The 25,948-nt window shown below is 36.8% G+C and overlaps 1 protein-coding gene across 1 annotated transcript in view; it reads left to right on the top strand.

The window, feature by feature from the left end:
* Positions 1-212: 212 nt before the first annotated feature.
* The window catches only part of gjc1 (gap junction protein gamma 1), a 60,634-nt gene continuing 34,898 nt past the window's right edge, over positions 213-25,948 (top strand). Inside the window, exon 1 of the mRNA XM_035947340.2 lies at positions 213-883. The gene's annotated coding sequence lies outside the window, so the exon portion shown is untranslated. The remainder of the gene's footprint in view (positions 884-25,948) is intronic.

A 25,948-nucleotide genomic window follows, 5' to 3' on the forward strand; every position in this document is an offset into this window, starting at 1 on the left:
TAATTACAGAATGCGAATACAACGAACAGATAATAGTGATTTCTGAAAGATGCACGATATAATTTACGAATATAAACTGATTTTCTGTTGAAAACTGGCTGAATCGCTTCCTTTCCTTCTCTCCAGATGTTTCTGGACCCGAGATGTGTGACCTGTCGGGGGCGCGCCTTGCCAGAGACGCGGACGCGCAGCTGCTTGGCTCCGACAGTCGGTTCTCCGAGCTCCACTCACCGGATCCAGCTGTCAGTCAGCGACTCTCCGCTCGGACGCTGTCAGACTGGATGTGGCACACGGCGGAGGAGGGCCCCGGTGCCGATAAATACGCGACCAGGACGCCGCTGGATGGAGGCGGACCTCCGGCGATCAACAGATCCGCAACTCCGCTGTCCAGCAGGAGGAAGATGAGGGAGCAGAGAGGCGCCGGAGCCAGCTGGCACATGTGAGACGCTCAGAGTCACCGATTCGAGCCCGTCACAGAGAAATGACCGAAGCAGCTCCGAGGATCCGGGTCTAATCAGCCGATACAAGTGTTCTTGGCACCGGCGCCGGTTCGGTTTGTGCCAAAATGACCAGACTATTGTCTCGCTGCATCTCCACTGTAACGGAATGGGCCCGCAGGAATTTTGGCACCGGTTTTACGCAGCAGACCACATAGTTTAATCGACGTAGCTCGACCGAGGACAGAGCAGCGCGGCTGACATGGACAAAGAGGCTCCGTGGTGATGCTCTGAGACCCGAACCGAAGCGCAGCAGCTTCACGTTCTGCTGGTTCCTCCCGACACGCGTTTTCAAGTTTGGACCTCACCAAGTCCAAAACGAGCCTCCCTTCCCGAGAACCAGGATCATCTTACATCTTAAAGCATCTTCACAGACTCGCATAGCGGTAAGAATCCTCTAATAATCCACATTCATGTTCATTATTTCCATTCTTTTGCGCCTCCTGTGGCTCATCTGACCCCTGCTGAGGGTCAGAGACGCACCGTTTGGTACCAGAACGCACAGACGCACCTTTGCGGCTCGTGTGTGTTTTAATTTCTCGTTTGATTTTTGGGTTGAGACCAAGCAGGGAGCAACAAGAGATGAACTTCTCTGAACAAGGAGCAGCTACAGGCGCGTCTAATTGACATGAGCTGCTCATTTGGAGCTCATTAGTTGCCGTTTTTACATTAAATAATCCACATTTGCAGCTTGAACCTCTGTGCACCAGGAATCTTTTGTTCTCCATCATTTGGGCAGGAACACGGTGTAGATGGGCGGTGCACGGAGCCTCCTCAGGGCTCCTAAATCCTGCAGGAGCTTGTTCATATTAGTGGAGACGCGTTCAGACTTTCTAATGACTTTATTGGTTAAACTCCGGAGGTTCATTAAAGATGAATGTATTTCCTTATGATGCATGTTTCAGTTCCGAGGCTCCAGTATTGATTTTAATGGAGGATTCTGACATTGTGATAAAACCACTGAGCTGGATTATTTAAATGAAGGTGACAGAAATGCTAATAGCAGCTGTGGTGCTGACTAATAAAGCAAAAATAAATATTTAACAGAATACAACAATAGCACATGTCCGAGAGGTACCATTCCACATGTAAATTAATGTTTAACTAAGCTTAAAATAATCTGATTCTGTGCAACTCTGCATCTAAATTCTATGTACACTGTAAAAAATATTTTAAACTGTTTTTCAGTGTAATTTTTTAAAAGCAATTTACTGTTATTTTAGATTTTCACCCCCCAAAAAATCAATCAAAAATCTGTTTTTTTATGAATAGTGGTTCATTTTGTTAGTGTTTGACTGTAAAATTACAAGATTTTTCTTCCAATATATTAAAATTAATTATTTTAATTAAATTTTCTTTATAGTAACATGTTTTATTTGTTGGTAAATTGAAAGAAAAAATATGTCTATTAAGGCTTGAAAAATGTTAAATCATTTTATACCATTATTTGCATAATTCATTGTTTTATTAAATTACAAATAATAACATTAACATCACAGGAAAAAATATAAATTTGCATGTTAACTCTAAAAAACGGTTAAAGAAAGTGAATTATCACATCTTATTTTTATAAATATTAGTGGATTATTTTATGATGTTTGACTGTAAAATTACAGTTTTAACTGTATTTAAATCAGCAAAAAATGGTTGTTTCACAGATATTTGAAAGAAAATTCAGTAAAATTGCAGAAAAGTGATTTATATTGATTTTAAAAAAAATTTAAATGCTAAAACTGTAAATAATATCATGTCCAAAATCAGTATTTTTCCAAATAGTAATTTATTCTTTTACAGTGTTTGACTGTAAAATTACATTAAAATTACATTATTTAGATAAAATATTTTTTATTCAAAATTATATTTTTATGTAATTATATTGAAAGAAAAACTATGTCTTAGAACTGAAAATGTAAAAAATGTAAAAGACTTTTACTGTTACTTACATACATTTCCTCTTCTGTTAAACTACAAATACTAACAGTGAAATCATAAAAAGTATTAATTTACATGTTAACCCCCCAAAAAATTTAAATAAGTAAATAAAATAATTACATCAATATATACTTTTAGAAATGGTAATGGATTATTTTTTATATTTGTATATCAATTTAAAAATATTTTACAGATATTTGAAAGAAAAAAATGTGTATTTTAGACTGAAAATTTGTATATAATTTTTAAACTGGCATTTTACAGATAATATCAAAACTGAAATCACAAAAATGTAATTTATATTTTATTTATTTTAGATTTTTAATAATAGTGGTTAATTCTTTTACAGTGTTTGACTGTTAGAAGTTATTTTTAATGAAACTTTCTTTTTATTTTATATTTATTTGCAGACAAAAAATTGCTAGTTTCTGTAAATAATTTCCACATCAAATGGTATCAATAATAGTAATTTCTTCTTTAAAAGTATTACCAATTTTTTCACAATTTTTTTTCAGATTTCTAAATATTTCTCATAATATTCCACAGACTTTAATGTTCACCCTTGCTAGCAGATTTTTTAAAATTAGTTTTTAAGTTTTCTCTTCTGTAGTGTATGAAACGCCTTCAGTGTTTCATTTATCCATTTGCGTTGATTTCTTTACCTTTGCTGCTCTATCATTTTGCTCTAAAAGCCTTTCTTCCACACCGCCGTGTGCTAGCTGCTGCTTTGACAGCCCGTTTATCCTCGCGACCCTCCATTTAGTGATTATCTCATCATCTCAGGAGTCAGAAAATCAAAAGAAAACGCTCCTCGGCCCTGACGAGAAACCCTTTCAGTGTGCTCTTTGAAATGTGCCACAGTGGCTTGTGTTCGGGGCATTTGTCAAGCATGAGACCCAGTAATGAGTTTCTGCCCTGTGCTGGATGTAAAGTTGCCCTGATGGATTTGGGGTTTTGCCAATAGAAAGGGCTGGGTGCTTGACACAACATATGGATGGCGTGTGTGTATTGAGGATTTATTGGCTGGTGAGCTGCCAGGTGAAGCATGTCAACCTCCATTTGCCCTCCTCTCCTTCTTCACTCCCATCAGGTAAATGCAGTTTTGGCGTCTCGCAGCTCTGCAGCTTTGATTAACATTTCTGTGCACATTGTGGGAGGCAGTCCATCTCCTCCCACCTTGTTGCCCTCCTGCTCCCCCACCTCCACCTCCACCTCCACCTCCACCCTCGTGCCATTACTTCCTCTCAGTGCACTGATTGGGGGAGGGACCCAGCGCCAGCATGGGAGGAGGGGGAGGTCGACCCCGGTGCTCCCAGAGAGAGATGAGCAGCCTATTCTGTTTGGCAGCAGGGAAATGCCCAGTTAGCATCATGACGAATGTGTCGTGCTCCTCTTTTTTTTTCTTAAACTACGACCATTTCTCTCCTGATATTATTCCCAAAACCCCTGACCTGGCAGACAGAAGTGATAAATTGTGCATGGATGTTTATTAAATGATCAGAAGACGTCCCAGAAAAGTGGGAGAAATGTCACGTAGCCTCTTAGCCATCCGGTAAGTTTTGATTTATGTCCGTATAAAGCTTAAAATTTGGCAGCTGTGTTTTCTTCAGGGATCCCAGGAGGTCTAACAGTCTGAATAAAAGCAAGAATAGCAACGCTGACTGTCAACTCTGCAGAAAAGTAGTGCTTTGATTTCCAAATTGCATGATTAAGAGATGCCTGAAAAGAGGGAAAAGCCACATTTCAACTGTTTTATCATGAAAATGTACCTAAAATTGAGATTATTAGTAATCAGTGAGGTCAATAAGTGATATTTGGAACTGATGCTGGTGTTGAACTCCACAAAACTTTTCTGAAATTCCTTTGTTTATGTATGTTTTATATATTTAATTTAAAGAAAGCTTCTCAATATTTATCCTTTTAGTGCGATAATTCACTGTTATTCATGACATTTAACCAATCAGAGATCACACAGTGTTGACTTTGTGGCTGCATTTAAAGCTGAAATAGCTTATTTAGAAAGTAATTTGTTCTATCGGGAGCTGCTTTGACAAAATAATGATATAGATAAATAGAAAAAATGCAGAATGTCAGATCTCATAATCAATCAGGCTGATATTCCACTTAAAATTATGGATTATTCATAAAAAATGTGATTATTCTGTGTTTTTATTGTTGTATCATAGATGCATTAATGTGTCAGCAGCACTTACAGCTGATTTTAAAAACTTTATATGCTATTTTAACTCTTAATGCATAACATTTGTGTGTTAAATGTTCAAGTTACTTCAGTTACAGAGTAAAAACTGCATTTTTTTTCTCTGAACTGTAGCATGAAACCAAAATACTACAACATATAGGCACAAAACAGTAAACAATTACTGAGTACCCAGAATTAAAAGTACACAGAGTTAGAAGTAAGACATAAATAAACGTACAAAACATGAAAAACATATGCTTGAATATATGTTCAAACTTAAGGCATCAATCATTTTGTGCTTTTATTTGCTTATTTTAGGCTTTTTAAAAGAGTTTTACTGTAATTTTTTGGAACAATTTAGTGTTATTTTACAGATCGTGTCTGTTTTTTTTAAATTACAGATAATATCTAGTAAAATCAAAGAAAAAAATTATAATTTACGTTAACTGTACAAAAAACAAAACAAAAAAAAAAATGTAAATAAGGTCCACTTCAAAAATCTGTATTTTCACAAATAGTAATTGGTTCTTTTATAGGGTTTTTATTGTACTTCAGTCAGGAAAAAAAATATTTTACAGATGTTTACTAGTAATTTAAAGAAAAAATACATATATGTACATCATTTTTTAAACTGTATTATCGTCATTTTGATAAATTGCAAATAATAGCTAATTAAACCATAAACAAGTCACATTTTGCCTATATAAAAAATATATAAATTTTGTTCACATCAAAAATCTGTTGTTTTAAAATAATAGTTTGTTATTTTACAATGTTAAATCAGCCTAAAATTGTCATTATTTTAAGATTATTTTCACCACTTTTTATTAGAGTATTTCACTGTTTTAAACATATTTTTGGCAGATTTTTCTCATTATCTTACAGATTTTCTTTTTAGCAATGTACTTTAAACAATTAATTCCGTGTCTCCTTCATGCACAGCTCAACACAGACCTTTAAGATACTCCCACTATTGAATTCATAACGACTTATTATACATGGAAAATCAATATTGCCATATATTGTGGAATTTATTAGCCTCCTCTGCTTCCAATTTACAGTTAAAAGCTCGAATAATGCTCCTGTGGGGGTTACAGTCAGTGGTAGAGATTAAATTAGAGGATGCATTACAGTTTCAAAGACTTTTGAAGATCACAGTGTGTGTTTCTCTCTCTCTCTCTGTGTGTGTGTGTGTGTGTGTGTGTGTGTGTGTGTGTGTGTGTGTGTGTGTGTGTGGCGGATATTGACACAAAACTGCACTAATGATCGCAACCTGTAATGTTTCTCCCTTGAAAACGCACAATTCACCAGCTTTTAATGTGCAAACATCGCTGGAACGTGATGTGTATCAGATGTTTGTCCGCCTTGCTGCTGTGTCTGAGTGTTTCCATGTTAATCACTCGCAATTAAATCAGCCATTTACAATTATGATGATGCTGGAGTGAAAAGTCTGCGGGATGTGTTTTCAGCCGATTACATGCTTTGCAGGCTGAATAAATGGAGTCACTCGCTTCCTGTTTTTCCCACTTCTTGCCATCAGAATGTGTCATGTGGAGCCAGTAACAGTAAGAGGTAAACATTTTTACGCTTTTGGCCACTTATATGTTAAAAACAAAAACAGCACACCCACCCTTTGCATCGTTGAAAGCAGGTGTTTTTGTGCAGCATCGACACGTTGGGATGCTTCAGAAGTGTGTGGAGATGATGGGAGATCCTTCGCAGTGGAAGGTATTATGTCTATATCTTGTTTAGCAGACGTGAGCGCGCTGCCAGGCTTAATCCTCGGAGCGCAGCGACGCCGAGGGACAAGTGCGTCTTTACGCATGCCAGCGAGTCTGGATTCCCTCCTCATGACACTGTGCTGCGTTTTCTGCTTGCCAGTTCCTGTAAATCGAGAGCAGAGCACCTTCCTCTGCTCGCTGTGAAATTACAGAACAGTTAGAGGTCACCGGACGCATAGGGTGTGCGTTTTGTCGCCACTTTTGCAGCCAGAGTGTTGCATTTGATGCTTCGTTGGAACCCTCCTGTTGTCTTAATCTACGGGCACCAAAAAATATTGTTTCCTTGTCTGAAAAAAAAAAAAAAAAAAATCAAAAAATTCAGCAAAAAAAATCTCACAAATTTCTGAAAATTTGCAAAACCTTCAGGAGGAAAAAAAAAACAATAATTACTTAAAAGTTTCCCTTTAAAGTTTTATTTTAAAAAATAACCCCAAATTTGGCAAGAAAATTCTTGTAAATATTTTCAGAAAAATTATTAAAAATCTTCCAAAAAATCCTCAAAATATCTAAAATGATTACATATATATCAGTAAAACTTCTAATATTTTCTTTAAGAACATTCACATAAAAATCAACCAAAATCCAGCGAAATTCGCTGGATTTTGGTTGATTTTTTTGGTGAATGTTCTTAAGAAACATTTTAACATTTCTTTTTTCAACCCAAAAATGTTCAAACATTTCCCAAAAATGTGGACATCATAAGTTTTAATGTAAAAATATTTTTTCCCACATTTTCAAACTTTAAAACGGGTCAGTTTTGACCCCCAGGACGACACAAAGGTTAAAGCGAGAACTTCTGGTTGCAGTCAGAGAGATGAATTTGGATGATGTGTTGTTTCTGGAATGAGTAAATGGTGGTTTTCTTCTCTAAGATTGTTCCCTAACACTGACACAAAAAGAAGCAGGGACGTGTTGGTTGGATTTGTCTATAAATAGTGGTTAAATTGGGGGATCGTGAGCTGAAGTGATAGAGATTTTGACCTTGCTGTTTTGTGAGTGTAGTGTCGTGATATTTTGGGGAGACCTCAGATATCCGGAGGGCCGAGTGGAGCCGCCGGTGACTCAGGGTGACTCGTCAGGAAAGCGAGCCCTGCAGTCGGTTCACGTGTCGCCGGGACGCCACGGCAGATCTGCAAGTCTGTGGAAACGGGAGGGGAAGCGTCTGATTCCGCCTGACAGAGGGGATCCTGAACGTTTCATCCGTGTGGTTTCTCTGCAACACACGTGTTCACGGAGCAAAGTTAAGTGCAGTGAAGCTGTAGATCTAAATACTAAACTACATGCATGTGAATGTAACTCAAGGTGCATCCATAAGAGCACAGAGATGATTGGTTTATTGATAAATTATGAGAAGGAGGTTGATTGGTAACAGTTCTGATAAGCGATGAATCATTTCAACATAATCTGAGGTTCCAACTTCTCTAGAATTTGCTGCTTTTTCATGTTTTATGTTATTTATTTATACAGTTTGAACTTTGAGAGTTTTATTTAGACAAAACAAGACTTTTTTTTACTATTTTCTGATATTTTAAAGAATACTAAAAAAATAGAAATTTACTGAAATGAAAATAATTGCAAATATATGGATTAAAATCTATAAAATGAAAGAAAATTTCTGCAAAATTATTTTTATATATATATATATATATATATATATATATATATATATATATATATATATATATATATATATATATAGTGCCTATACCTTCATATAAAAAGCTACATATTTAATTACAGATATTTTTTGTAATTTTACGGAAATTTTTTTATGTAACTTAAGAAAGCAGAAAAGGATACCATATAAATGACAGTATTTTTTATATATTTTTGCATATTTTATGTTTGTTTTTATGACAAAATAATTTTTGAGTAAAAGTCTGTCATTTTACAGACTGTTCTCTACAATCAAATAGCCGAAAATCTGTGTACATTTAAAAAAAAAAAATTCCATGAAAGTAGTATTTGAAAATAAAAAAAAGCAATATTTAGGTGTCAAAAAATACAATATTTCAACAAAAAATAACCATCTCATTAAATTACAGCTCATAGACACTGATGAAAACACATCAATTCAACATTTTTGTCATAAAAACAAATGTACACAAGTGTCTTTACAAGTTATCTTTCAGTTAAACAAACAAATCTATGTAAAATTATTGAACCAATAATTCTTTTTTTGTTTTCAGTCATTGCAATTAATTTTTAAACTTGAATTATTTATGTTTTTATTTCTGCTTAATTTACAATGTAATAATTAATGTATCCTTAAACAAAAAGTAACCAATTGTAAAAATATGATAAATTTTAAATGATTTTATGTGGTAAATATATTAGATTTTTGTATTTTAAATAAGTAAATTTTATTGTTATTCACAGTTGCACATTGTTAGGCCATTTTTTGTAATTAAAATAATGTGTGTATTTCAAAAATATGTAAGAAATGTAAAAAAAAGTAAAAGAAGAAATATATAAAACAAAAAGGGTTAATTTTATAATATTATAAATAATTTTAAAATTTCATGTTCAATAAAATCAGATTAAAATGTATTTACCATAAAATTTAATATTTTTAAGTAATATAAATAAATGACACATTCACTCCTTTGGTCCCCAAAGTCCCAAACAATGTCTGTAAATATTCTTATTTTTTCTGACCAACCATAATACAATCCATCCCACAGTACAGAGATCTTTATTTAGCAGTAAATCGTCCTGCAGAAGCTGCAGCAGGGAAACATGAGCAGCAACAGATCCAGATGGAGGCGGACAGAGAAACCCCACCGAGTGTGGATGAAATCTGATGTCTCTTTCACCCAACCTGCCCTCGTGAGGAGATCAGTCGGACAAATGAGAGGCGTCGTGAGGCTCCTTCCCGGTGGGAATGTCACCGCCGCGTCCACGATGGACTCCGACGTCCACGCACGCAGAGATGTTTACGCTGTACATGCATATTCCCACCGATATGTCAGACTCGTGAATCTGCGCCCGCTGACACATTTACATATGGAGGCCGGCCGGTGATTCGGGGTGACAGGTCTGACGCCACATCCCTCCTCGGGTCAGCGTGGGGGGGCGGAGCCACAACGTGACAGCGACGCCTCCATTCACCGTCACATTAGTGATGAGGTAACATCTGGGCTGCTGCTGCTCAGCTGACTCAGGTCATGTGACTCACCTGTTGCTCAGGTTCTCAGCTTCAGACAAAGCGTGGTTTATCTGTAATAAACCCTACACCACGATGAAAGAATGCTTTCTTAGTGTCTCCTAGTGTCCAGATTTAATTAGGTGGAAGTAAAACTGTCATTTTTTTTTTTTTTTTTTTTTTGCTGGAGTTTTCCAAATCAATTTGGATGAAATTTTCAGGGAAGGTCAGAAATGACACAAGGACCAAGTAATTAGACTTTTTCAGTAATGTGGCTCATTGTCTAGATCCACAGGTTTGTTAAACACATGATTGCGATCCTACTACAAATCCACCGTTAGAGATTTATTGGGTCTTATCCACGCGAAAACTGAGCTCTCTGAGTGCTTTTCTTGTTATGTTAATGTATTTTTTTTCTGGCACCTTTGCTGCCAGATTCTTTGCAGAATCTTTTTATATATATATATATATATATATATATATATATATATATATATATATATATATATATATATATATATATATATATATATATACATATTATAATAACTACAATTTTTATGGTCAAACTTTGTAGAAGAGTAAATTCCCATTTGTAAATAATATAGATTTTTGTTGTGGACATTATTGATATTTATTGCCACTTTTTAAAATTGTTGGGGGGATAAAATTTCACAGACTGTAAAAGAAAATAAATAAGCAAAACTGTAAAATAGGGTTGAAAATTTGGCAGCAAGAGTATCAGAAAAGTATGTCAAAAACAGTGCAGTAAATAAATAAATAAATAAAACAGTGAAAATAACAGCAAGTATCTGTAAAATGTTGTTGTTCTTTTAGCCAATTTAAATACGATTTAAAAAGTGGATTTTTTTACAGTTAAAATTTGTAAAAGAACAAATCCCCATTTGTAAAAGTACACATTATTGATGTGGACATTGACAACTTTTTCCATTTGTTTTTCCATTCAACTTGTACATTAATACTTCCCTCTGGAATTTTTACTAAATTCTATCTGTAATTTAACAAGTCGTGGAAAATCTAAAATCTAATGAGAATTTGTTTCACTGTTTCATATTTTTAAAATTTCACTAGTTATTTGCTTTAATTTAAAAAAAAAAAAAAAAAACTCAGACAGTTGTTAAATTTTTTAGAGTGCAGAAGTTTCAAATGATGCAAAGCTCCAGCAGCAGCAGCAGCAGCAGCCTGTAGTTGCTCCATGTGACACATTATCAGCTCAGGAGCAGTGGTGGAGGAAGCGCGTATTTCCATGAAACCCACAGAGTCACCTTCATTATCTGAGCAGACGCAGCGCCGAGCCTCTGCTGAGAGCCTGTTAGAGTCCAGGAGGGATCTGTGCTCGGTGCTGCACATGGCGGAAGGCGTCCGCCGAGCCGACCGTGAACCCTCACGCCTGATTGGCCCAGCCGGCCGGGCCTTGTCCCCCTCGCTCTCCGTCACAGCGGCCGGGTTCATGGACCGCCGCCACCCCGCCACCGCCTCCGCAGCAATATGAGGGAAGCTGCAGCCCAAAATAGGGTTGCGTGAAGTCTGGGATGTAATCCGGGGGAGGGAGCCGTTTTTGGACTCTGCATGCAGTAATGATTCATCACAACAATAACCAAATGAACACATTAGGCCCATTTCGTCAGTGCTGTGTCAGCTGCTGCTCCTTCACCCTCCGTCACCCCCCAAAGGTCGCAGCCTCCATCACCGGGTCCCACAGCTAATTATGAGGCTCTGATGAATGCACTGAGGTTTGAGGCTTTACTGAGCTGTCAGGACGTTCATCAGCAGGTGGCTCCACCTTCAGTCATGTTTATGAGACAAGAAATCAGAGCGGAAAACCAAATTACATTACAGAAGAAATGCAGTGCCTTGTAGAAAAGCAATAAGATATAATTAGATTACTGAAAATAACAAAACTTAAGCTATAATAAGACTCTAAAAGAAAAATAAGAAGCAATACTGGCAATGATTGTAAGGTAGTAATGTCACATCATGTAATAACATACAACATTTCACACTCAAGGTCCTGACAAGGTAACACTTAAACTAACTAGGCTGACTAAACCACAAAAACACAATAAAACACAAACACTAATAACACTGTAACACAGACATAAACCGCAATAATGACATTCAAACCCCAAACAACCCGAACTCCCATGGTGCATTGCAGCACAACAGTTCAGTCGTAGCTACCGGCTCTGCGATCGCTACATTATTTTAATTATTTTAGAGGTAAAATAGCCATTTTCTAGCCTAAAAAATAATAATTAAAACATATTAAAAGAATATTTAATCAAAATATAATGCATAAATGAAAAAATAAATATGGCCGCTACTTCGCAGGCGGTCTGGAACGTAACCCCAGCGATAGATGAGGGACCACTGTAGTGACATACATTGACATATGAAATACTGCACATGAAATAATAATATTGCAGATGAAAATGAAATGTTGCTCGTGATACTGAAACTGATTGCTCAAACTATTGATAAAAGCTACATTGCAAATGATTTCCGTGTTTCTGCTGATAGATATTCACGTTAACCTCCAGTTTGAACTCTTGTAGCTTCCGTTTAGTTTCCTTGAATGTTCAGAAACCAGAATGGAGACACTTCAGGAATTAATTTCATTCAGCTGAGCAACTACAAGCAGTTCCACTGATAAAAAGCTAGAAAGCAACGAGCTAACAAAGGGTTATTTTTAGCCGCTGTTCCATATACAACGTGTTCCTCCAGACGCTAAGATGCTCGAGGTCACACTCTGTTTATACAGACTCCTATAAGGAGACTCGCTTTAACCACTGCTGCTCTGGAGACTCAGAAATTCTGCATTCAGGAAACTTATGATATCTGTGGATATATTCATGTTAATTCAGGTGTTTTCTGTCTAAAAAGATACTATGTGGTGACATATTTCAGTGTCTGGTGGTGTTTTACAGACTGTGTCTCAGTAGCAACTGTCCTTGGATGTTCAGTCATTTTAACTTTGAGAAGTTTTAGTCCAAATAAACTTTCCTCAAGGATATTTAGTGACGTTATAACTGTGAAAGTTTGTAGCTGCATGCAAAGCACCATAGTGTGACATAGGCAGGCAAAATAAAATTCAAGGCGTAATGTAGCGTGCAAACAACATATAGTGTGACTGTAGCAGAATAGCAGATGAGATTCTCTTAACATTGATGGTTGGATAAAATAAGTATATATGTAGCCGCATGCTCTACAAAGGCATGTTTAACTTTGCTAAAAGGAGCATGTGTCTGAATTTATATGGCTTGAGTGAGTTGCATATTGACCATTTGGACCCCAAAACCAGCAAGCAGTTTTGATTAGAAGGTTATGTCTCATAAATCTACAAAATTAGACCATTTATTAGACGCAGAAACTGTAAAAACTGAAAAAATCACTAATTTTTCAGTGTTTTGACAGTCCTTGAACTAATCATGCATGTCTTCCAGTTCCATTGCAGGCTGTGATTGTGATTAATTTGCACGATTTATTCCCATTTCAATCCCCAAGTGTAACAACACGTTATCCCCAGTAGGCCGAGGAAAACCCCCAAACACGACCTGTCGGCTTCTTCTCGTCACCACAACATTCGGCCACCAAAACACCAACCAGTTGGTGCTTCTTTGTGCGCCGTTACATCACCGACACGTGATGATGCGTCTCCCAGGACAGTCCTGTCCTCTGCTGCCGCCTCTCCTCCCGGAGTCATGTTTAAACACAGTAACATTCATACATGAGTGGGTTTCCATGACCACAAGGCCTCGGGATCATCGGAGCCGAAGCCCACCATGGTGTGATGGGAAGGAAAAAGGCCGGCGGCGAGCGCAGATGCTCTCGTGCTGCTAGTGTATAGCCTTGATGATAGCCTGGCGGCCCAACATTCTAAGACTCTATGTTTAAAACAAAAAAAAAAAAAAAATTGGAGGAAAAAGTGATTCACTTGACAGAAGAGCTCAAGGCCTGACTCTAAATAGCTCCATGCTGTTTCTGTTTTCTCTTCTGTTTATTATTGGTCTGGGCCTCGGCTGCACGGCAGCGGAGGAGTCGAGGGAACTCAATCTTTTTCCTCTTCGGAAGCCTAAAGACAGACCGTTTACATAAAGATTTGCTCAGATGAGGATCCGGTTTGTTGGCAGGATGGTAATGACTTAGTGATTGCATGTGCAGACCAGAGGGGAGAAGAACAGCGGTAGCATCGGTGTTCAATTGTTTCTGGATTTTAATCTCAGGAAGTGGAGACCCTTCAGCTTCGTCCCACCTTCCTGTCAACCCTCAGCTTGAATACAATTTTCCCCTAAGCTCAGCAAACCTGTATTTTGTCCCTTCAGTGCTCATTCAGATTGTTTCAAAGTTGTAATCCTGCAGATGTCAGGTCTGGCACATCCTCCGTTACCGTAATAACAGCTTGCATGGTTTAAAGCTAACAGAATTCAATACAAGAGCAACTAGTGTCTGATTTCAGTGCAGCCAATCAAAGTTGAATGTTTTTTAAAGCAAATTTTTACCAAATGTGCCACATTTATCAGAATCAGTTTTATTGCCAAATAGGCAGAAAAAATGTCTTCTTTTTGAATTGCTTCTTGAAACCCAATCTTATTTTGTCCATTTATTCTCTTTTACCCTTTTTAAAACTTATTTATTTACTTATTTATTCATTATTGTGATGATTATTGCTCATGTTTTCATGGTTTTACCCTCTATTTTCTTTAATTCTGCTTTTTCTTTCATTTTGTATGCCATATTTGGTACTTTTATTGTTTAATTTGTATCCACTGGTCCTTGGTTTCATTGATATATTTTGTATATCATGTTTAACTCTATCTCTTCACTTTTGCTTCTCTGTTTTGTTGTTCAATGGCCTTAGTGATTAGCCTCCTTTTATTTGGCCGGTCAAAAATGCGCTATATAAAGAGAAAATTTAAGGCACGTGCAGTTCAATGAGGCTTTTTGTTCTTATTCTATTACTAGTTTGGAAACAAGTGAGAAATGTTGGTTTTTCTTCTCCTGTTGCTTCTCCAGAACTAAATCCACTCAGCAGAATCAATAAGATGCTCCATTAGCACCAGAACAAGCATCAGCTCATAGCAACTGGCAGCTGCAGGCCGAATCCAGCAACACTGCTGCTTATAGAAACGATTGTAAAGAGAGATAATCTATATAAATGAACGCTAATACAATAAGTGACTGCTGCCAACCATAAATAGTAATGAAAATCTTAAGGATTATAAATCACTGATGTGTTTTTTTTCCATCTTCAGTGTGTTTGTTTAATGTGTGATTATAACAGAGGCCTTACATAGCTCTAAACAAGACGAGGCTTCGCATCCTGAGGTAAACGCAGCTCTGTGTGGTCTTTAATGTGATGTAGGAGGCTTCATTAGGTGGCTGTATACACCGACTGCCTCAGGATCTGCTGCCAGCAACTCTGGATTTATAGAGTCTGTGGCCTCAGCTTTGATAATGTGGTTTACTCTCTATTAAGAGTCCTTTTTGTAGATTGATAGAAGTCTGAAAACGGCTCCTCCTGTTGCTGTTTAAATCTCTTCTTCCTTGTTCATGTTGATGGCAAACTGGTTTCCTTCGTTTCTTGGTCTAAAAACTCCATTTTTTCCACACCCAGACCTGTCAGTTGACACGATTGCGTGATTAAAGTTGTATTGGAACAAGTGTAACCGCAGGCAGGAACATATTGCAGCAGTGGGGGCTCTTTTTGTTCTGAGCTTCCTCCTCTTCCTCTTCTTTCCCTCTTACATCCTTTCACTCATCTTCTTTTCCTCCCCTTCTTCGGCATCCTTCGAGTGTTTTGTAGGAAATTTTGATGGCTCGCTTCCGTTTACATTCACTCACCATCTGCTGAGTTTGGCTGCGACCCGGGAGTCGGTTTCTTAACGTTGGCAGCTTTCTGTTGACTCTGTTTTTCTTTTTTTTTTTTTGTGTTTCATTTTCTGCTCGTCTCTGGCAGGTTTTGATCTCCGAAGCAACAGTCCAATCCATGACTCTCAATCATAGGCGGCTCACAGTAAAGACCCTTCAGCCACCAGCAGTAAACAACAAGCACCTCAGTGTGGCTCTCATTTTAAAAAGAATTTAAAAAAAAAAAAAAAGAATGAGAACAGCAGAATATCTCGGGGTTAATTGAGGTGCAGACATTTCTAATTTTTCAGGGCATTTATTCATTCAAACCTGTGCACTATTAATATTTTGCACATTTAGAAGCACATTTTCTGTGCAATTTCTATTTTTTCTATAGAAGAATCTGCACAATATCAATAGTACTTAAGTGTATTTCTTATGTTTTCTTTGTCTTTTTACTACACATTAAAAAAATGTAGTTTTTAACAGTTTTTTTGAACATTTTACATTTTTTTTGCAGATTTTTCCTGTATTGTTAGGACATAATGTTAAAATAACATTATCCAAAAAAAAGGAAGTCAGCAATGTTAACCACAAATAAATAAAAATGTATTGTAACACATACAAATGAGTTTCTTTTGCAACGCTTGACTGTAAAATTATCTTTAGTCCGCATTCAGAGGCCGTCTGAGAATTAAGTTTCATTCTCTGTCATCGTTTACTTTCAGGTTTTACTCATCTTTTGGTAAACTTCAGGCACCGAGTGGTTAAGTTTTAGAAAATATCATAGTTTGAGCTAAAATACAACCTTCTTCCAACATGTCTGAAGCTTTTTCTCCAAGTCTCACACCATCTAATGTGTGATCGGTTGACTGAAAAGGAGCAACAAGAAAGTAAAAAAACAAAAAACAATTGGAAAGGTCCTTTAATTGGAAATGTATTTGTGATATGTTATAATAAACAAACAAAGATGCGTTTCCCTCAGAACATATTTGAGAATGCAGTTTAGTTGTATAGGATAGTAATTTTGTGGAGACACCAACAGAACTCATGGCAACTGCTGAGACAATGGTTTTATTTTCGGATAATGCAAAAAAAATTTTAAAAATTAGGGAGAATTTGGAGATTTGAAGAACAAAGGATGGACTTTCTATGGTCCACAGGATCCAGGGCCTCACACCATACCATAGCAATAAAAAGTCCACCAACTAAGCAAACAAACAAAGACTAAATTCTCACAGACCAATCCTCAAAAATAAGCCAATAACAGAGCAGCAGAAAACAGTCAGTCGGCAGGAGAGCTTCTTCTTCTGAGAGGATTCCTCATTAAACCGACTGCAGACAAAACCAGCAGCTACTGCAAACAGAAGCTCCTGAGAGGAAAAATGAAAGAAAAGGAAGCATAGAAGACTAGTTTCTGAATGTGAACCCGTCACACAGCACTTTAAAACTTTATGCAAGTTTTTATGGCCACGTATCAAATCATTACAACTTCACGTCTCTTCTTAAAGAGATAACGACACATTCACTGACGGGTGACAAATTTACGGAAAGAGCAACATAAAATAAGTAAAGTCTTAATAAGGTTCAGTGCTGCTTGGTAGTCTTTGGAACTCCACTGGAAGGATGGAGCATCATTAGCCTGAAAGATTTTCCCTCATTTGGTGTTTAGATGATGGTGGTGGAGAGTTCTGTTATCCTGGAAGATACCATTGAGACAGAAATGACAGAAATATTTTTCTTTAAAAGTTTTTTGATGAAAAAATGTCCCATAAATTGGACTTCCTCTTCCTCTTCACAATGATGAAGACAAAAGACTAGCCTCTGTCGCTTGCATTATTGCATCAGCAAGTAATGTTACAGCATTTTAAAAAATTAAATCATTTGTTTCTCTCATGTTTGTATTAGTTTACTGGGGGATAACAAATATTCTAAACACGTCATGCACTTTGACTGTAAAAACTGTGAAAATAATGATATTTTTTAGCAGATTTAAATAAAGTAAAGTGTAATTTTATGGTCACATCCTTCCTGATACCTATAAATCTACACTGAAATATCTCTACAACCTACTGGATCTAATGCTATAAACATCACCTGCAGACATTTATTCCCCCCTTAAGGATGAATATTAATAACTTTGACCATCACTTCACGTCTCACACCATCATTCGGTTCAAATTTCAATTTATATCATACTTTGGTTTATTACGACAAAAATAAATAAATAAATAAAAATTTGGGCTTTAAAAAACAAACAAAGCAAAAGTCATGACAACTTCTTTTGAATTTGAATTTAATCAATAGGCTATATTAAGTTGTTGGAGTTAACTTTAGCTCTAAAATCAGATTTATTTTTAATTATCAGGCTGAACCATATGAGATTGTCAAGACATGTTTGAAGAAAAGAAAACTTTAAAATAGTCAACTTGAGGTTAAGAAAAATTAGGTTCTGACACCAATGTAATAAAGTTAACTCAATTTGAATTTAGTTTCCAACCAAATAATGCAGACATTTGATATTAAGTTGTTGGAATTAGCTTTTGCTCTAAAATCAGATTTATTTTTAATTGCCAGTCTAAACCATATGAAATTGTCAAGAAACTTCAAAACTGTCCCCAGACGCACATTTTGTCCTCACAAAATGTCAGTCTTCTTGATATCAGTGGTTCAGCCAACTGAAAATCTAATTTTTAGAATTGCAGGACGCTGTACTCTGTGCTGATGTTTTGCAGCTTAATGGCAACCATTTGCTAGATTAGCGCATTAGAATGCTAACAACTGCTAATTAACACTAAACACAAAGTGCCCCTGATGGGATTGTCGTTAGTTTGCGCATTTGTAGTAATAAACCAAAGTATTATACAAATTAAAATTTTAACTGGATGATGGTGTGAGATGTAAAGTGATCATCAAAGTTATTAAAATTCATCCTGAGGGGGGAATAAATGTCTGCAGGGGATTTTTATAGCATGAGATCCAGTGGGTTGTAGAGATATTTTAATGTGGATCTATAGGGGTAGATATCAGAAGGGATATGTGACCATAAAATTACACTTTACTGTATTTAAATCTGCCAAAAATATCACTATTTTACAGACAATTTTCATTGTTTTCGAACTTTTTTACAATTTAAATGCATGACGTGTCCCCAAAACATTTAGAATATTTGCTATCCTCCAGTAAAATAGTACAAACATGAGAGAAACAACTTTAATTTTTAAAAATGCTGTAACATTAATCATACATGCAACAATGCATTCGGCAAAGGCTACTCTTTTGTTTTCATTCCTATATAAATAGTAAGACGAGGTCAGATATTTGCACTTTTTTCTTAAAAAGTCTCAAAAAAGAATAACTTTTAATGTACTGACATAGCTTGTGTGTAGATTTAAACTTTGCAGCATAGCATTTTTGTTTTCTAGAACTTTTTAAAGGCTTTTTTGATCAATGTTTTTAACTTTTTATGGTACAAAATGTGCTGCATTCTTGTTCCAAGTCAGATTACGCAATTTAAAAATTATCCTGAACATGCTTTGAATGTTTAGAAAGGTTTAAACATGAGCAGAAATTTTGCTAAGGCACATCTAAACTACAAAATTTTAGGAGAGTATGTGTGCTGACTCAGCAGGAATGATATTTAATGAAAAATTGATGTACAGGATTCATCTGTTGCTTGAATTTTGCCTGTTCTTTACTTAAACAGACATGTTTGCCATAAAGCGATGCGGAAAAATGCAGAAAAGTGTGTAAAAATGCTCTAGAATGAAGTGTCTAATGCTAAAATTTCCCTCTTTAATGTTCCTTCCATGTTCAGACGAAACCTTCATCCACAAAACTTGGACTGGCAGCGTGACTAAAATGAATTCCACCCACCGTCACTCATTTACCTCTTGACTCTCACCTATTAATCTGCTCTTTATGGCGGCTGACTGTCACTGTGCTGTGACTCTCTGTGAAGCATTTTAATGAATTCTGACTGAACTCTGCTTCAACTCTGTCTCTGGGTGTTGTCGCCTGATAAACCTTGGCCCCGTCGCAGTCGGAGATCTTCCTCGGCTCCTCTGGGCTCATGCAGCAATGGCGTCTGTCACGTGAACAAGGCTGTATTATATTCGAGTATAACAGGATGGGAGATCCTTGTCCTCGGCCGGTCATGTCCCAGCCATGGCCACATATAAACATGAATGATGTCCTCTGTGGGTTTGTCAGAAGAAACAGGGTCAGGGTCGCTGTCCGGGAACACATTGGTATGTTTTGGGTCCAACAACCGGAAGGATCCTTGAGCGAGACGTTTAACCCTGAACAGCTCAAAGCTCAGAGTGAATTATCTCCTAAGGGCAACAAACAGAAAACACTGAGACAAATAAAGGAGCTAAATGGAACCAAAATACATCTTCACAGTGATGCTTTAAAATCTTTAAGCAAGAGGTTAACTTCTTGAAATGGTTCTTTAAAGGACCCCAAAGGTTTGCCTCAAGAACCTTTAAAAACGCTTCCTTTGAGCACTATAAATGGCATTCCAATAAAGGCTTTTATCAAGATAGTTCTTCTATTCTATTTCAATAAAAAGACTTGATTCTTGGCATTTTAAAGTCATTTTTTCAGCACAAAAGTCTAATGTAAGCATTTGCAACATTTCTGGGTTCCTTCTATTATAAAACATTTAATATTTGGGTTCAAACAGACAGAACGACAAGTTAGAAGATGCTAACTTGGGATCTGGGAATTTGTACTGTACATTTCTGTTTTCTGATGTTTTAGAGATGAATTACTCGAAAATGAAAACATTTTTTAACTGCAGCTCGAACCTGCAAGTGCAAAGCCAGATGTGTCATTTTAACGCAAAAACATATACATTTTGGATGCCTTTATTAAACCTTACACCATATGCAAAATGCATATTTTGAAATTCTTTTTTCAGATTTTTGATGCAAAACAAAATCACTTCAACCCCTTTAGAATTAGTAATTCTTTCCAAATGGAGTTACTCTAGTCATTTATTGAAGATGCGTGCATTTTCTCAAATTGCAGAAAGTTTTTAACAATATTGTGCAGATTTACTTCACTGAATTTGGAAAATTAGCTTTTCCTCTTCCTTCAAAGGAATTTTTAATCACTTAATGACTGGCAGCATAAACTTAAAGCATCAAGTCTTTAAGTAGCTACTCATAAAGTAGTCGAGTAGTTTTTCTGTGTCATTTAAAATCAATTTTTGTATGGTACCTACTGAATTTCCATAATTACAAAAAGTATTTCTGAAGTTGGCAAATTTTTTTGAAAATGAAGTTGCTCCAGTGTTGAGTAGATAGTGGAGGGAACTTGAAATTCTGACCTCAAGATGCAGGAAAATCAAATCATTAAGCCATTTTCATTAAGTTACCTCAACATAAATTTAGTTTTAAATCAGCTACTGCAGAAATTTGAGTTTCAAATACACACAATATTAGGTTGGTGCAATCCCTGATGTTTCCATGTCAACACAACCAATCAAACTTATATTTGCAATTTGGAAGGTTTATTGAAAACATTTATCAAACCAATATCATTAACCCTCCTTTTGTCTTGATTTACGGGCACCAAAAAATATTGTTTCCTTGTCTGAAAAAAAAAAAAAATGAGCAAAAAAATTCCCCAAATTTCTGAAAATTTGCAAAACCTTCAGGAAGAAAATTCCAATAATTCCTTAAAAGTTTCCCTTAAAAGTTTTATTTAAAAAAATCCCCCAAATTTGGCAAGAAAATTCTAGTAAATATTTTCAAAAAGATGAGTAAAAATCCTAAAATATCTAAAGGATGACATATATATCAGTAAAACTTCTAATATTCTCTTAAGAACATTCACATAAAATTTTTTTGTGAATGTTCTTAAGAAACATTTTTAACATTTCTTTTTTTCCCACCAAAAAATGTTTAAAGATTTCCCAAAAATGCTGAAAATGTGGACATTAGAAGTTTCACTGTGAAAATATAAATATTTTCCACATTTTCAAACTTTAAAACGGGTCAATTTTGACCTGCAGGACGACACGAGGGTTAAGTTGCCTCAACCTGAATCTAGTTTTCAGTCATCTAACCCAGAAATTTGACTTGAAATTACACCAAATATTTAGTTGATGCAACTACCAGGACTGTTATGTCGATGCAATCCATCAGAATAACATTTGCAGCTTTAAATCAGTAAGTGAGAATCTTTCATTTGCAGTCATGCATTTAATTAAGTGGTGGGAACAGGGCCTTTGAATTAAATTTAAGAGTTGCAGAAGTAACATATGAGGATTAACGGATCCTTGTCTATCAGGCACCACAGGTGCGCAAAGAAATCAGAGTTAATGTGTGTTAACAGCGAGTTCCTGCCGTCAGCTCAAGCCAAATAGAACTGTGATCAGAATATTAAGTGTTTATCCGTGCATGCGTCGACGTGCGCGCTCACTGATGCCAGCAGGAGCCCCGAACACTCGGGCATCCTTCCTCCTCTTCCTCCTCTTCCTCCTCCAGACTCATCCAAACCCTCCTCCCAGCGTTCAGTCACCGCGACGGCGAGGATGTCTCGACTTATCTGGGGTAAACAGATCCAAACAGCGGCTGGCGGTGGCATTTGGCCTCCGTGCGCTCTTCTTCCTGCATCCCCGCCGCGTGAGTCGAAGCGAACCGGAGGATCCCGAAGTTGACGGTCGCTCCTCTGCAATGTCTTGACTTGAAACCGCCCGGTGCCCCACGGCCACATTTCATTGCACGATGCTAATTAATTTCCGCGGCGAGTCATGCGTGCCGCGAAATGATTGACTCACTGTCGCGCCCTAAATAGATGTCCACGACTCGGGACGCTCTGAGTGCCAATTTCACGCCAGCTACGGGGGAGGAAGTGAAGCTATTAGCCGGTTTAAAGCGAAAATGTCAGGTGTTAGGAAGGAAACAGCTGTTAATCAGTCGCTCATTAGTGTCGTTGCTTTGTATTGCATCCTAAGGGACCTGTTTGTGATTTATGTTCTATTACTACGGAAATTCTGAGATGCAGGAGGGGAGGGATGAGAGCAGCTGGCAGGTTCCAGGTCCGCTTTGGTCCAAACAGTAAGCTTCAATCCGGGCTTGGGTTCAGCAGCATCTAATGCTCTTATGTCCTCCTTCATCTGCGTCCCGCTTTTACCTCGCTTTTGTCTTTTACATCCCCCCGACAAGCGCCTCTCCCCCAGTCATAAATCAGCTCCTGTACACCTCAGCTGGCGGCAGAGGCAAGAAATCAATCTCATCAATAAGCGGAGAAGCTGCGAGGGGGTTCTTCTGACCTTCGTGGTGGGGTCGGTAAATCTTTCTGCTCTGCTGAGGGTTTATTTCTGCCTCCCACTGCCTGTTAGCGGCTTGTTTCTGCCTGCTCCATCCCCGCAAACATCAAAACACGAGAAGGTTGTAAAGTCACAGCTAATTGGCATTAAACGCCATCATTTCGGCCTCATTAGACGACGGTGATTAGTTCCAGAAAAAAAAAAAAACTAAAGCCAGACTGTCTGCGGCGAGAACTTAACACTAAACTCACATTAATTACTGCTCCTTTTAGACTCTTTTTCTGAGCTCAGCTGAAGCCTTTCTGTCTCTCTTTTTTTTTGGAGCCTTCCTCGGTTTGCAGTGCCAGAGCTGGTGGCAAAAATAAAATCCTTTCAGACATGTGCTGTGGAATATTATTGCTTCGTGAGTCTTATTCAAGCTCAGGTCACTTTAAATGTCCATTATGGCTTCTTTTGTGCATTTGCAAGACAGACACACCCGAGATTTGACCGTAGATTAAGCCATGCATAATGCGTATTAATACATACCGAACTAACACTGGCTTATCAAACTGTCTAAAAAACTAACATCCAAGTTTATTTATGAATTCCTAAATGTCCATGTGTGATGATGCATACTTTACCAGTAGTAAAATAACAATATACCAAACACATTACCATCCTATAAAGCTAAACTGCATTTTTAGATATATTTTGAGGTGAATTTTCAATTTTTTATGCATTTATTCAACATCTATTTACACTCAAGGGTACATTGAGGTAGGAAGGTTTTATTTACAATGTAACTGAGAGAGAAAATAATAGATGTCCGCACATAAATGACATAAAATCGAACTTTAAAACAAAAAACAAAAAAAAAAAACTTTAGTTAGAACATTCAAGTTTTAAACACCAATGGATCAAATAAAACCAGAGCAGCTGGAAGTAAAATAAGATGAAATTAAAGATCTAAAATCTGCATTAAGAGGTTGGAGGAGAAAGATGAAGGCATGACCAGATTTTTACCCACAAAAGCAGAGTTTGTGTTCCATCATGGACAAGAAACCATCAGTTGTAGAATTAATTTTCATTTTCGGTTTTACTTTTGTGTTTTTCACTCACTTTCTGGTTACGTCTTGGAAACTATCACGCTTTGTTAGACACTTTTACATGGTAGAAGCTTGGTTAAAGTCAGGCACCAAGATTACTTAGTGAGAGTTTGGTTTACGAAACAACTCTTTGACTAGATGTTTGAAGCTTCTTCTCCATTTTTTGGGTTACCATGGTGATAATAAATGAAAAACAGCAGCCACAAAGCAGTAAAATAAATGATAAAGATGTGTTGATTAGGAACGTATTTGTTTTTATAAATATTTCAGTTCATGACGGATGTGAAACTGTTGAGCGCAGTGAAAGAGAAAGGCATGGCAACTGTCTTCTGTGCTCTCTGTGGTGTTTTTGGATCGACGTTGGTGCTGAAATGTGGAAAAAGCCTTCATCAAAGCATGTTGCTTGTTCACGCCTGTCTGTTAATGTGACTGCAGCTGCTCAAGACTTGAGTCTAGGCCTGTCACAGTTATTATGACTGACTGATCACAACTGTTTCAGGTGACCACAGTCATTTTAACTAATCATTAGAATCATGTCTATTCATCTGTACAAAACCAGCTGAATTGAACTAAGATATTTCAGTCACTGTTTCCACCATATGCTCACTTTTTATGCTATTGTTTAATGGCACAAAGTGTTGATCTCTAAATATTCAACTGACTGCATTTTGACGAGCATCTCTTGACATTAAAGTCATAAATTTACCTACGAAATTAAACACATCAACACAGATGTTGGCCCATTTTAATTTTAAGCCAAACGAAAAGGAAAAGCCCAGAAAATTTGAGATGGTGATTAGTTGGATTTGCAGCCAAAAGGTGGTGATTAAAGGTGGTAATACCACTCATATAAAACTAATAGAAGCATAAACTGAACAGTAAAAGACAATTGAATAATAGATTGCAGTTCTTAGTTTGACAGTTTATAAATTGTAGTAATAACAACACTTTATTTATATAGCACTCTTAAGAACAGTGTTCACAAGGTGCTTTGACGGTCAAAACATGCAAATACAGACACAATCAAACAAGACATAAGGAGACAAGGCAGAGCAGTCAAATAAAATAAACAGTAAAAATGATAAGTTAAATGAATAATTAGCTAGATTAGGATGTATACAAAGGAGCTAGGCAGTTTAAAAATTGATGAAAAAGATTGGAGATTAAAAGTTAGAATAAAAAAATCAAAAAATGAGAGAATTAAAGACGACAATCTCATAAAATTTTATGGTAGGCACAAAGAATATGGGGAACAACACATGACAAATGTTCCCAAGCAGAATTAGCATCTCAAACCTGTAAGCCACCATAAGATCAACATTTCCGCTTTAAAATGACAAAGTTTGATCCCAAATCAAACTCTCTAAGCCTTGCAGTCATGGATGTCTGTGTGTTTGTCCAGCAGAAATCTCTCCATCTAAAAAATGAAGCCAAAATGGCAAAACTTGCAGTTCCTCGAATGTCCACTTGAGGCTGCCTCTAAAACCGAGTCAATCTCCGTAGACCTCCATGTTAAAATTCAGAACTTTACAGCAGAAATAAACACGTTTACAGCCTGGAAGAACAATGGTTCTAGTCTCTATAGGAAATTTTACGGTAGAAGAATGGAGATAAATTTTTAGGAATTGTTTTTAATCCATCAAAATCAAACATTTTCTACGCTGTTTAGAGTCTCTAGAAGCAGAAACAATAGATCAGTCGTGTGTTGAATGTTTGCAATGTGAGAACTTACCCAGAAAAGGCATTTCTGTCTCATATTTTGTGCATTTGCTCCTTTTGGAGGTCAAAAACCAAGTCAAGCCAAGTGAAATTGGGGATGTTTTTTCAAGCTGTGCAGTTTCACGAACTTTTTCTAATGCAATACTTTAAAATGCTCATAAAAAGGAGTTTATGAAGCTTATTAAAAGTGACAAACCGCGTGGTCACAAGATAAACCTGAGGACATAATGATTAACTTTTTATATTTCCTTTTTATTTTCTCCTTGACTTCTAGAAATATTTCCTACAGTCAAAACATGCTGAAATGGAACAGGAAAAGATAATATCCCTCTTAGTTTGACCTGGTTCTGACCCAGATCAGCGTTTCTTAACCTCAGAGGTCAGAATCTCCTGGAGATAAATGCGAGGCGACGGGACTGGACATATTTCTGCTGCA

This window comes from Amphiprion ocellaris, chromosome 19 (genome assembly GCF_022539595.1).
Source record: "Amphiprion ocellaris isolate individual 3 ecotype Okinawa chromosome 19, ASM2253959v1, whole genome shotgun sequence".
NCBI lineage: Eukaryota > Metazoa > Chordata > Actinopteri > Pomacentridae > Amphiprion > Amphiprion ocellaris.